Here is a 14,932-nt window from a genome sequence, read left to right as displayed (position 1 = left end):
TTACATCCGATTGCTCTTTATTTTGTATTCAGGGGTACCCCTTTTGAATTACTTTACAAAACCGAACCTGCTTTCACCGCCTACCCTGGATATATCCAAATGAGGCCCTTATACAGTGCAATAGTGCTTTCAAGACTGATGCCATGCCATGCCAGTTTCTTACTAAGGAGCTAATACTTATTACGAATTTAAGGTTATTTGCTTCTTTCCCATGTTATGTGTGCACAGCTTAGTACATCATGAGCATGGAAGCTACCTAAGACGTATAAACATATTCACATATCATTAAGGTTAGTTGTTCCAGTTTAGGTCTCTAGTAAATAGGTTGTCTAAGGCCCTTGTTTTCTGTCATGTTATAATATTGGCTTTGATTAAGACTTTTGTATTATAACCCTCAATGTACAACTCTATGCTCTTGCACCTCATACTCCACTCTAAGATTACTGCTTTTGTTCATTTATCTTATACTTTTGTGCATTCACTTTGTCAGTGGTACCCTCGCCTATCAAATTCTTACTGGACTGAAGCAATGTGTTTCTTTTTAGCAAGGTATTAAATAGTTTGGGCCAGCCAGCAAGACTTTCAGTTTGGGACGCCAATTATCTGTTTGGTTGCAAAATGTGTTTATTATCTTTAGTAAAACACTCAAATAACTGGACTTAAATATTCCATTTGCTTGTTCTTTTCGTGCATTGATTTGTGGCGAAATATAGTGAAACTAACAAGAAAACCGATCAAGTGTAAACATTGTGTTGATCTTGTATGTGCAGACATGGAATTTAACTCAGGGTGTCGCTGTTCACTAACAGAGGAAACACACCTACACTCCTTGCTTGCTTGTTCCTCTAGGTTTGATCATTCTTGTCAAATTGTACCCATGGATGTGCTATGGTCAGCCGTATGCTTCAGTGACACAGTTTGCTAGTATAGTCGATGTTTGCTTATGTAGGCCTGATACTGGACGGCACAGATATTCGCACGGGGATAAATAACACATTTCGACATTGTTGAGTTTTCCATCTTGTCTCAGGATGGCACACAATGGATATTCAGCGGCCGGCCTGCTGTGCAGCTTTGCTTTCTTTGTTCAGCTGCTTCACATCGGTAACGGAGACGTGATCTTTTCCATTCCAGAGGAAATGAAACCCGGATCTATCATAGGAAATATAGCAAAGCAACTCGGCTTAAACGTGGGGAAATTATCTGCTCGAAAGGCCCGCATTGACAGCGAGCTGAACCGTGAACAGTACTGTGACATAAATCTTAACACTGGGGATTTGTCTGTGGCTAAAATAATCGACAGAGAGGCGCTTTGCGGTGAAAAGGCATCTTGTATCCTTACATTTGATTTAATCTTAGAGGCACCTCTGGAGTTGCACCGAATTTCACTACAAATACAGGATATCAACGATAATCCGCCTGTTTTTACCAAAGATGAAATCAAGATAGAAATTAATGAATTGGCTATGAAAGGATCTCGCTTCCGTGTTTTGGAGGCACACGATATAGATATTGGGCAAAACGCCGTTCAAAGCTATGCATTGCAGGAGAACAATTATTTAGTGTTGGAAATTAAGTCAAAATCAGATGGGGGTAAATTTTCAGAGCTAGTGTTGAATAAGGAATTAGACCGCGAGGAAAAGCATGAATTGAGATTATTGCTCACTGCACTAGATGGAGGCAGTCCTCAAAGAACTGGCACTGCAACTGTCCATGTGACTGTCCTGGATGCTAATGATAACGCCCCAGTGTTTAGCCAGACCGTGTATAACGCCATTCTGCCTGAAAACGCTCCCCTAGATACTGTTGTGGTTACAGTGGCTGCAACTGATGCAGATGAAGGTCTAAATGGCGACGTGACTTACGAATTAAGTCGTATTTCGGAAACGGGTAGAAGAGTATTTGCTTTAAATCACAACACAGGAGAAATTAAAATAATAGGACCTTTGGATTTCGAGAAAGAGTCAATATATGAAATGCGCGTAGATGCCAAAGATGGATATGGGCTCACCTCAGATTCCAAAGTGATAATTGAAATCTCAGATGTAAACGACAACCCACCTGAAATCAATTTGAAATCACTGACTAACCCCATACCTGAGAACGTGTCACCTGGTACAGAGGTGGGCATCATTAACGTGCAGGACAGAGACTCTGAGAATAACAACAGGTCCGCTGCTCCATTCACAAAACGTCCCTTTAAGTTGGTCCCTTCTATTAAAACTATTATTCTCTGGTGACACAGGACACTGGACCGTGAACTAGTGTCTATTACAACATTACAATCACTGCCACTGACGAGGCTCTCCACCTCTGTCCTCCTCTAAACTGTTCAGTTATCTGTAGCAGACATCAACGACAACCCACCTGTGTTTGAGGAACAGTCGTACAGCGCATATGTGACTGAAAATAACAAACCTGGCTCCACTTTTGTTCCGTTACTGCTCGAGACCCCGACTGGAGACAAAACGGTACAGTGTTATTCTCTGTTACCCGGAGGTGACGGTGCCCCGGTGTCCTCCTATCTGTCTTTTAACGAGACACGGGTGATCCACGCTGTGGGCGTTTGATTATGAACAGTTCAGAGTTTTAAGGTCCACGTGATGGCCAGAGACAACGGTTCTCCTCCGCTCAGCAGCACGTGACCGTCAGTGTCTTCATATCGGATGTGAATGACAACTCTCCTCAATACTGTACCCCGCCCCGAGGACACTCCTTCATGACCGAGCTGGTCCCAAAGCTGCCACGGAGGCTCCTGGTGTCCAAAGTGATAGCGGTGGACCGGACTCCGGACAGAACGCCTGGCTGTCCTATCATAGTCAAATCCACTGATCCGGACTTTTCACTATTGGTCTCCACAGCGGAGAGATCAGGACACAGCGGACTTTCTGAGTCGACAGCATGAAACAGAACCTTATTGTGTCAGTGAAAGTAACGGACAGCCCTCTCTCTCCGCCACCTGTTCCATGTATTTACTTATTTCTGATAACTTGGCTAGGTGCCGAACTGAAGGATATTTTCTTTACGATAGAAGAACTCCAAACTGACCTCTTATCTGATCATCGCGCTGGTGTCTGTGTCCACCTTTTTTCTGACCTTCATCATCACATCCTGGGTGTGAGGTTTTGTCGCAGGAGAAAGCCCAGACTGTTGTTTGATGAGCAGTTGCCATCCCAGCGCTTATCTCCCTCCTAATTACGCAGATGTTGACGGCAAGGAACTTTACGCAGCGCTTACAATTATGAGCCCTACCTGACAACAGGTTCTAGAACCAGTGACTTTAAGTTCGTGACGTCATACAGTGACAACACACGGCCGCTGACCAGACTCTGAGGAAAAGTCCATCAGACTTTGCTGAGGTGTTTGGTCCACCAGATGAGTCTCCAGAGGTAGGCCTCATACTAATATTGTCTAACATTTAACGTTGATTGTGACCTTCAGTTGGTGTCGCTATGCACTTTAAGTAAACTTGCATGCACTGTATCAAATAAGCCACGAGCAGTCGGATGCCTTTTTTCTATGCAGTTTATTATTGGCATAACAATCCATATTCATGATGTGAAAAGGCTTTGCTTTTACACTTTTCTTAGAGTGTTTAATTGTGATTTAATACCGCTTTATCATTTTTAAGATTTTAAGATTCTTTTTTGGGGCATTTAAGCCCTTTATTTCTTCAGGACAGATGAAAACATGAAAGGGGAGAGAGAGGGGGTAATGATATGCAGCAAAGGGCTGCAGGTCGGAGTCGAATCCGCAACCATTGCGTCGAGGACTAAACCTCTACATATGTTCCAATATGTTCTACCAACTGAGCTAACCCGGCCACTGTTACCGCTTCTTTACATTATCTGAATTTGATGTTTTTCAATTGAAGGGAAACAAGGAATTAATTTAGCCATTTGGTGATAATTTGAGTTCTAATTTATTTGTTTTTACAAATATCAGTGAATATATTTCAGCGTGTATTTAGGACCTATGTAGTCATTTATATATAAGTGGCTACATTTTAGCTATTGACATTGTATTTTTCCAAATGTTGTCCGGGTTTTGTCATGACCACCTCTTTTTCACCTGCAAATAACAAATCCATGTTCACTTAAAATCCGCGACCGCCATTGGTCCATTGCGTTTATAATTTGCATTTGTGCCATTTTTTGTTGCTTTCATCTCATCAGCGTTGCATTATTCAAAGTCTGAATTTGTATATGTAGTTCTTTTAGAAATACAAGCTGACCAAACGTGTGCGCTTAATCAACATATTTTATCACATTTAAAGCAACTGTTGTAACTGTAATATTGATAATGAGCTTTGATCATGTTTTAGATATTCTTAATTGGTGGAAAAAACGAAATTCTTGTTCAATAAATATAAGGCTTACTGCGCGTTCTGTTACCCTAAGACATTGCCTAACTATCACACAAGACTATTGTGTGATATGTATACTACCGGTCAAAAGTTTGGGGTCACTTAAACATTTCCATTCCACTCCATTATAGACAGAATACCAGCTGATCTGAGTAGGGGGCTGATCTTTAATGTAATATCTGCATTGCCCATTATCAGCAACCATTTATCAAATGTTCCAAAGGCACATTCTGTTTACTAATCTGATATCATTTTAAAAAACTAACTGAGAAAACATTTTAGAACAGTTTTGCAACTATGCAAGGACATAATGTAATCTGAAAACTGCTGTCCTGGTTAAAAAATAACGATGCAACTGATCTCAGCTGGTATTCTGTCTATAATGGAGTGCAATGGCAATTTCTAAGTGAGCCCAAACTTTTGAGCAGTTGTGTAGTTGTTGTTAACTGACTGATGTACAGATAAAACAACAAAGCCTCATATTGAAGAAATGTGAAAACAGGATATAAATATTTTGCAGTCCTCAATATTGTAAATTGAAACACCTTTATGCCAGTGCCAGTTTATTAACGTTGTAATTCCACCCCCCACTTGAAAGGTCACACCCCAATTCTAATTTATGTTCAATGATCAGTCCACATTATTTATACTTTAAGAACAGAAATGTAAACTTACAGAAAGGTTTGGCTCGACTCCTCGCCGTTCACACGCTCTCCATGGTGCTGAATGGTGTTTTCTCTGTTTCTCTTTATGCGCCTTTACACCAAACCCAAAACATAGTAAACAATTCCACTTTGCGTCTGAACACTGTACTATGTTATCGCAGTGTTGATCATGGCAGCAACTGCGGCATCTTATGCTGAGTTAGTCGTTGTTTTTTGTAATATTCCAAATAAACTCACGGCGTCGCTGCTCACTTGCAGATATGAGGAGGTTCATATCTCCACCCACTGCAAAAGGAGTAATTCAAGCATTATAACCAGAGCTGCCATTGTTGTATGAGCGGTGGTCTTAATTTCACCATTGCTTTTTAATTTTATCAGCAACAGCGGGAATTTGCGCGTCCATTTCTTCTTTCGGGAGAAACAATGGACCTCAAAGGACAATCGTTGTTGAGCTTTGTCTGCGGCTTTGCCGTCTTTGTCCACATCAGCACTGCAGACATCAGCTATTCTGTTCCGGAGGAGATGAGACCCGGATCCATTGTTGGAAATATTGCTAAGGACCTCGGACTGGAAGTAGGGAAATTGTTTATTCGCAAAGCCCGTATCGATACAGAGGAAAGCTATGCGCACTACTGCGATGTTGATCTAAAAACGGGAAATGTTATCATCAGGGAAAGGATTGACAGAGAGGAGCTGTGTGGGGAGAAGGTTTCATGTATGCTTAAATTTGAATTAGTCCTTGAGAACCCGTTGGAGCTGCACCGTATTTCACTGCTCATCCAGGATGTAAACGACAATTCACCCGTTTTCCCAAAGGATTCAATTAAACTGGAAATAAGAGAATCGGCCGTCAAAGGAGCTCGATATCGGGTCAACGAAGCACATGACGCAGACATTGGACAAAATACAGTTAAACAATACAGTTTGCAAAAGAATGAACACTTCGTTTTATCTGTTCGAGACGATGCAGATGGGTCTAAGAACGTCGAGTTGGTGTTGGACAAAGAGCTAGACCGTGAGAAAGAACACGATTTAAATGTCCTAATGATTGCAGTTGATGGTGGCAATCCACAAAGATCAGGAACTGCTAACATACACGTTACTGTGTTGGACGCTAATGATAACGCCCCAGTGTTTGAGAAGGCCGTTTACAGAGCCAGTCTACCTGAAAACTCTGCTCTCGATACTGTAGTCGTTAGTGTAAGTGCAACTGATGCAGACGAGGGAGTTAATGGGGAGGTTACATATGAGTTTAGCCGCATATCAGAAAGGGCTAAAAGGGTTTTCTCACTGAACAGTAAAACTGGAGAAATAAAAGTCATAGGACAGGTTGATTTCGAGAGTAACTCTAAATATGAAATGCGCATCGATGCTAAAGATGGTTATGGACTTTCATCGGATTCCAAAGTAATGATTGAAATCACTGATGTAAATGACAACGCTCCAGTTATCTATATGAAATCTCTGACTAACCCAATAGCAGAGAACGTGTCACCTGGTACAGAGGTGGGCATCATTAACGTGCAGGACAGAGACTCTGAGAATAACAGACAGGTCCGCTGCTCCATTCAGCAAAACGTCCCTTTTAAGTTGGTCCCTTCTATTAAAAACTATTATTCTCTGGTGACCACAGGACAACTCAACCGTGAACTAGTGTCAATTACAACATTACAATCACTGGCACTGACGAGGGTTCTCACCTCTGTCCTCCTCTAAAACTGTTCAGTTATCTGTAGCAGACATCAACGACAACCCACCTGTGTTTGAGGAACAGTCGTACAGCGCATATGTGATGAAAATAACAAACCTGGCTCCACTTGTGTCCGTTACTGCTCTAGACCCCGATGGAGACAAAACGGTACAGTGATTTATTCTCTGTTACCCGTGAGGTGAACGGGCCCGGGTGCCTCCTATCTGTCTGTTAACGGAGACACGGGGGGATCCACGCTGTGAGGTCGTTGATTATGAACAGTTCAGGGTTTAAAGTCCACGTGATGGCCAGAGACAACGGTTCTCCTCCGCTCAGCAGCACGTGACCGTCAGTGTCTTCATATCGGATGTGAATGACAACTCTCTCAGATACTGTACCCCGCCCTGGAGGGACACTCCTTCATGACCGAGCTGGTCCCCAAAGCTGCCACGGAGGCTCTCGGGTCCAAAGTGATAGCGGTGGACGCGGACTCGGACAGAACGCTGGCTGTCCTATCATATAGTCAAATCCAGATCCGGGACTTTTTACCATTGGTCTCCACAGCGGAGAGATCAGGACACAGCGGGACATTCTGAGTCAGACAGCATGAAACAGAACTTTTGTGTCGTGAAAGATAACGGACAGCCCTCTCTCCCGCCACTGTTCCCTGTATTTACTTATTTCTGATAACTTGGCTGAGGTGCCGGAACTGAAGTATCTTACGACGAGAAGAACTCCAAACTGACCTCTTATCTGATCATCGCGCTGTGTCTGTGTCCACCTTTTTCTGACCTTCATCATCATCATCCTGGGTGTGAGGTTTTGTCGCAGGAGAAAGCCCAGACTGTGTTTGATGGAGCAGTTGCCATCCCCAGCGCTTATCTCCTCCTAATTACGCAGATGTTGACGGCACAGGAACTTTACGCAGCGCTTACAATTATGACGCCTAATGACAAAAGGGTTCTAGAACCAGTGACTTTAAGTTCGTGACGTCATCAATGACAACACACTGCCTGCTGACCAGACTCTGAGGAAAAGTCCATCAGACTTTGCTGAGGTGTTCGGGGATTCTTTGGAGCCTCTAGAGGTAGGCGCATGCATATTATACAGCGACGTCAAATCCCTGCTTTGTGTGAAGTTTTTACAACCAAACTATGTTATATCAACTTTCCTTAAAATACTTGAACACAACTTGCATTCTTTAGTTAGTAGTTACTTAATGGGGTGGGGTCTTTAAGCCGAATTTGCCTTTTAATACTTTAAAATTAATTGTTTATTCTTTCAACAAAAAGAAAACTAACATATTTTTTTTTCTCTAAAAATCCTTGTTTGGTTGAAATCCACTACATTGTTTTGGCCTCCAAGTTGCATTATCCGAAGAATTGACCCTAAAATAAAAGGATTATTCATACTTATCCAGACATTTACACTTATGCACTTTGATTTCAGCCCTGTGTAATCATTGGCATGCTTAGCTGACTTTTCAATATTCTATAAGAACGTTTCATTGCTTCCTCCATTTCTTAGCCCAAGTCTAGCTTTTAATATGAATCGGTTCATTAGAATAGTTTCACATTGAAGCCTGCCGTTGTAGTATTATAACTACTAAGCAGAATTGATCAAAACGAAGTGCAGTCGGTGCTGATAATCTTTCTTGGAGACCATTGGTTGGCGTGAAAACTGCATTCTTCCTTTACCTATATATTGATATGAAATTGATAAAGAAGTAGTTATAACTGAATCAGGATTTACAGACAATACCAGTATCCATTTAGAAAGATCCACTATATTTCTCGGTTCGATACTATAGCTGAATGTTGAACACAATTTCTTTTAAAGAACAGGTGGAATACCAGTGCTTTTATCATGTGTATCCCTTTCAGAAATAAAAGCACAATTTCCACATAATTTATTTTTTGCAATGTGGTACGTCGCTTAGAATCTTGATAGTTGTGGGCCATGTTCCATTGTGCGCAGTACATATACCGTGGTATCTATCCATGGGGCTGAAACCAGCCCAAACTTTCAAGATCCCCAGTATCAATGCTGCTGTGCAATTAAATAATTTTACGGAGGTAAACACATGCTGACATTTACAAGAGAAAACTTCCCTCTACGGTGTTATTGGTCATTTATTTATTTTTGGATCTGACTTCCAGCTGGACTTTGCTGCATTTGTAGTTCATCTTTCTCATCATAGTACTCAAATATTCACATCTTTTGTAATGCAGAGGATTTGCTCACAGTGTCGCTGTCCACTAGCTTTACTTGATAACATTTTTTGTTAACCGACACGCCTGTACATTTCTAAATCAGGTTATTGTCTGTTGGTGAAAGCAGCAACATCGCACCATCTACAATTGAACTGCACTTGTTGTCTGAAAAGCATTCTGCTGGCTGATTTTCTTTTACAACTATTAGTTGTTTTGGATTTGACACTGGTGTTGCAGGAAAATGGGACACATAGCATTTTCCGTGCTCGGCCTGGTCACCTCTTTGGGAGTATTTATCCTAGCGCTGCAAACCGTCACCGGAGATGTTTCCTATTCTTTTCCAGAGGAGATGAAACGCGGCTCAGTTGTTGGAAATATAGCGAAAGATATTGGACTTGAGGTGGGCAAACTGACTGCCCGAAAGGCTCGCATTGATGCTGACGGTAACGGCAAACGGTATTGTGACATTAATCTCAGTACTGGAGATATTATTGTTGCAGACAGGATTGACAGAGAGGGTCTTTGTGGCAAAAAGGCATCTTGCGTTTTAAAACAGGAGCTTGTTTTAGAGAACCCTTTAGAGCTGCATCGCATCAGTGTTCATGTTCAAGATATTAACGATAATTCACCACAGTTTAAAAAGAATACAATAAAATTTGAAATTAGTGAATCGGCTTCTAAAGGAAGTCGCTACCGTCTAGATGAGGCCCACGATGCAGATGTCGGACAAAACGCCGTTCAGGGCTATAGTATTGAGGGAAATGAACATTTTAGATTGAATGTTGTTGCAAAAAGCGGAAGAGGAAAATACAGTGAGTTGGTTTTAGAGAAGGAGCTGGATAGAGAACAACAGAAGGTGCTAATGGTTGTGCTTGTGGCAACAGACGGAGGTTCTCCTCAGAGATCAGGTACTGCAGTTGTTCACGTTACTGTACTGGATGCTAATGATAACGCCCCAGTGTTCAGTCAGGCCGTTTATAAAACCAGTCTTGCCGAAAACTCTCCTTTAGATTCTATAGTGGTCACAGTGAGTGCTACTGATGCAGATGAAGGAATCAATGGAGAAGTGACATATGAATTTGATCACATTTCAGATGAAAGTAATAACTTGTTTTCTCTTGATCAGGCAACTGGTGAAGTGAAAGTAAGTGGATCAATAGATTATGAGGAGTTGCCCGCCTATGAAATGCAAATTACAGCCAAAGATGGTCTTGGATTAGTGTCATCTTCTACATTAATAATTGATATCACAGATGTTAATGACAATGCGCCTGTTACGTTCATTAAGTCACTGACAAATCCCATGCCAGAAGATACCCCACCTGGTACAGAGGTGGGCATCATTAACGTGCCGGACAGAGAACTGAGATAACGACAGTCCGCTGTTCCATTGAGCAAACGTCCCTTTTAAGTTGGTCCCTTCTGTTAAAAACTATTATTCTCTGGTGACCCAGGACAACTGGACCGGGAACTAGTGTCTGATTACCATTACAATCACTGCACTGACGAGGGCTCTCCACCTCTGTCTCCTCTAAAAACGGTTCATTTTATCTGTAGCAGACATCAAACGACAACCCACCTGTGTTTGAGAACAGTCGTACAGCCATATGTGACTGAAATAACAAACCTGGCTCCACTTTATGTCCGTTCCTGCTCAAGACCCCGACTGGGGACAAAAACGGTACAGTGATTTATTCTCTGTTACCCGGTGAAGTGAACGGTGCCCCGGTGTCCTCGTATCTGTCGTTAACGGAGCACGGGGTTATCCACGCTGTGAGGTCGTTGGATTATGAACAGTTCAGGAGTTTAAAGTCCACGTGTGGCCGAGACACGTGTTCTCCTCCGCATCAGCAGCAAACGTACCGTCAGTGTCTTCATATCGGATGTGAATGACAACTCTCCTCAGATACTGTACCCCGCCCGCAGGGACACTCCTTCATGCCCGAGCTGGTTCCCAAAGCTGCAGCACGGAGGCTCTCTGGTGTCCAAGTGATAGCGGTGGACGCGGACTCCGGACAGAACGCCTGGCTCTCCTATCATATAGTCAAATCCACTGATCCGGACTTTTCACTAATGTCTCCACACGCGAGAGATCAGGAACACAGCGGGAACATTTCTAGTCAGACAGCATGAAACAGAACCTTATGTGTTCAGGGAAAGATAACGGACAGCCCTCTCTCTCTGCCACCGTTCCATGTATTTACTTATTTCTGAAACTTGGCTGAGTGCCGGAACGAAGGATTTTTCTTACGATGAAAGAACTCCAAACTGACCTCTTATCGTGATCATCGCGCTGGTGTCTGTGTCCACCTTTTTTCTGACCTTCATCATCATCATCCTGTGTGGGTTTTGTCCCAGGAGAAGCCAGACTGTTGTTTGATGGAGCAGTTGCCATCCCCATTGCTTTCTCCCTCCTAATTACGCAGATTTGACGGCACAGGAACTTTAACCAGCGCTTACACCTATACCCTACTGACACAGGTTCTAGAACCAGTTACTTTAAGTTTGTGACGTCATACATGACAACACGCTGCCTGCTGACCAGACTCTGAGGAAAAGTCCATCAGACTTTGCTGATGTGTTTGGAGCATCACATGATTCACTGGAGGTAGGCCTCCCATATTTTATCTAAATTTTCACTTTGATTGTGACCTTTCATTAGTGTTGCCAAGCACTTCTGATACACTTGCATGCATTGTATCAAATAAGGAGCAGTCAAATGCATTTTTTAAATCCAGTTTATTTTTCGCAAAACATTATTTTTTTTGCAATGGTGTTACGTGTTCCGCGATAATCGTTATACGTTGTTGGGCCCATGTTCCTTGGTTTCGCAGTACATACTACCGTGGTAATCTATCCATGAGGCTGAAACCAGCCCACACTTTCACAACCCCATATCAATGCTGCTGTGCATTAATAATTTTACGGAGGTAAACACTGATGCGAAAACCCCCATTTACCGAAAACTCCCTCAACGGTTTTAGTGGTACATGTTATTGTATTTTTGGCTATCTTGACTCCAGGATGGATTGTGCTTGCATGTGTAGTTCATCTGTCTCATCATGGTACTCAATATTGCACATCTTTTTAGAGCAGGAGGATTTGCTCACATTGTCGCTGTCCACTGCTTTACTTGATAATATTTTTTTTGACCAGACACGCCTTGTAACAATTTCTAAATGCAGGTGTATTGTCTTGTTATGGTGCAAAGCACGCAACATCGCCCATCTACACGTTGAGCCTTGTTGTCTGAAAATCATTTTGCTGGCTGATTTGTCTTTACAACTATTAGTCTGGTTTGGATGACCACTGGTGTTTCAGGAAATGGTTACACATAGCATTTTCCGTGCTCGGGCCTGGTCACCTCTTTGGGAGTTTTACCTAGCGCTGCAAACCGGTCACCGGAGCTTTTCCCTATTCTTTTCCAATGAATGAAACGCGGCTGCAGTTTGTTGGAGAATATACTAAAGTATTGACTTTGAGTGTGCAAACGTGGACTGTCCGAAGGCTCGCTTGCTGCTCTTACGGAACCGGCAGAACGTATTGGACCTTCTCTTCATACTGGCATATTATTCGTTGCAGACAAGGATTGACAGAGAGGGTCTTTTGTGGCAAAGAGGCATCTGCGTTTTAAACAGGAGCTGTTTTAGAGAACCCTTTAAGAGCTGTCATCGCATCAGTGTTCATGTTCACGATTATTAACGCTACATTTCACCACATTTTGTAAAAAGATACATAAAATTGAAATTAGTGAATCGGCTTCTAAAGAAAGTCGCTACCGTCATATGAGCCCAAAAACGATGCAGATGTCGGACAACTCCGTCATGTTTAGAGTTATCGAGGAAAAACAGTTTGATTGTAATTTTTGTTTGCAAAAAGCGGAGTAGGAAATCGTGAGTTGGTTTTAGATAAGAGACTGGATAGAGCACAACAAAGGTGCTAATGGTGTGCTTGTACAAACAGACGAGGTTTTCTCCTCCGAGATCAGGTATTGCAGTTGTTCCATCTCACTGTTACAAGGCTAATAGATAACGTCCCCCAGTTCAGTCATAGGCCGTTTTATAAAACAGTCCCTTGGCCGCAGCTCTCCATTTATATTCTATGTGGTCACAGTTAGTGCTACTGATGACAGATAAGGTCAATGGAGAGTACATTGAAGTTGATCACTATTTCAGATGAAAGTCATACCGTGTGTCCTCTTGATCAGGCACCTTGTGAAGTGAAAGTAGTGGATCAATAATTATGATGATTTGCCGCCTATGACATTACGCCAAAATTACCGCCAAGATTTCTGGATTAGTGTCATCCTCTTCTACAGTAATATTGATAGCCATGTAAATGACATGCGCCTGTACGTTCATTAAGTCACGACAATCCATGCCAGAAAGATACCGTCCACCTTGTACAGAGGTGGGCATCCTTAACGTGCCGGACAGAGAACGTGAGCATAACCGACATGTCCGCTGTTCCATTGAGCAAACGTCCCTTTTAAGTTGGTCCCTTCGTGTTAAAAACTATTATGTCCTCTGGTGACCCAGGACAACTGGACCGGGGAACTATGTGTCTGATTACCATTACAATCACTGCCACTGACGATGGGCTCTCCACCTCTGTCCTCCCTAAAACGGTTCATTTTATCTTAGCAGAGCATCAAACCGCACCCCCTGTGTTTTGAGAAACAGTCGTACAGCTCATATGGTGGACGGAAAAATAACAACCTGGGGCTCCACTTTATGTCCGTTTCCTGCTCAAGAACCCCGACTGGGACAAAAACGGTACAGTGATTTATTCTCTGTTCCCGGGAAGTGACGGTGCCCCGGTGTCCTCCTTCTGTCGTTTACGGAGCACCCGGGGTTATCCACGCTGTGATGGGTCGTGTGGATTATAACAGTTTCAGGAGTTTAAAGTCCACTAGTGCTGGCCCGAGACACTGTTCGTCCTCCCGCTCAGCACAAACGTTACCGTCGTGTCTTCATAGTCGGAGTGTGAATGACAACTCTCCTCAGATATGTACCCCGCCCCTAGGGACACTCCTTCATGCCCGAGCTGGTTCCCAAATGCTTGCAGCACACGTGAGGCTCTCTTGTTGTCCCAGTGATATGCGGTGGACGCGGACCTCACGTACAGACGCCTGGCTCTCCTATCTATAGTCAAATCCACTGATCCGGACTTTCCTACATTTGTCTCCACCGCGTAGAGATCAGGAACACGAGCGGGACATTTCTTAGTCAGAACAGCATGAAACGAACCTTAGTGTGTTCAGGGAAGATACGGACACCCTCTCCTCTCTGCCAACCGTTTCCATGTACTTCCTTAATTTCTGAGAACATTGGCTGATGTGCCTGGAACTCGAAGGATTTTTCTTACGATGAAAGAACTGCCAAACTGACCCTCTATCGTGATCATCGCGCTGTGTCTTTGTCCCACCTTTTTTCTGACCTTCATCATCACATCCTGTGTGTGCGTTTTGTCCCAGGAGAGCCCAACTGTTGTTTGATGGAGCGTTGCCTCCCCATTGCTTCCTCCCTCCTAATTTACGCAGATTTGACCGGCACAGGAACTTTAACTCAGCGCTTACCCTATACTCCTACCTGACCACAGTTCTAGAACCATTTACTTTAAGTTTGTGACGTCATACATGACAACACTCTGCCTTGCTGACCAAACTTGAGGAAAAGTCCCTCGACGGTTTGCGATGTTTTGGAGCATCACATGAGTCACTGGATGTAGGCCTCCCATAGTGTTTTTCGTGTGTTATCTAAATTTCACTTGATTGTGACCCTTTCAAATTAGTGGTTGCCAAGCACTTCTGATACACTTGCATGCATTGTTCAAATAAGGGGCAGTCCAAATATGCAGTGTTTTAAATCATTTTATTTTTCCGCAAAACTGTCCGTATGTGAAAAGGTGTTTACTTTGTACAACTTTTTTCATGCTGTACTGGATGGGTGATACCCCTAACCTACAGTACATTTAGATTGACTTAGATTAGATTCCC

At 43.0% G+C, this 14,932-nt stretch overlaps 2 pseudogenes; both read left to right on the top strand.

Moving 5' to 3' along the window:
* The first annotated feature begins 821 nt into the window (after nucleotides 1-821).
* LOC116697339 (protocadherin gamma-A4-like) lies at nucleotides 822-3,333 on the top strand (annotated as a pseudogene).
* Nucleotides 3,334-5,338: 2,005 nt separating this feature from the next.
* Nucleotides 5,339-11,067, top strand: LOC116697338 (protocadherin beta-9-like; annotated as a pseudogene).
* The last annotated feature ends 3,865 nt before the right edge of the window (nucleotides 11,068-14,932 follow it).

This window comes from Etheostoma spectabile, chromosome 10, assembly GCF_008692095.1.
Source record: "Etheostoma spectabile isolate EspeVRDwgs_2016 chromosome 10, UIUC_Espe_1.0, whole genome shotgun sequence".
NCBI classification, from domain to species: Eukaryota; Metazoa; Chordata; class Actinopteri; order Perciformes; family Percidae; genus Etheostoma; species Etheostoma spectabile.
Note: the sequence above shows the minus strand (reverse complement) of the source record. Positions and strands in the feature narration are given on the sequence as shown.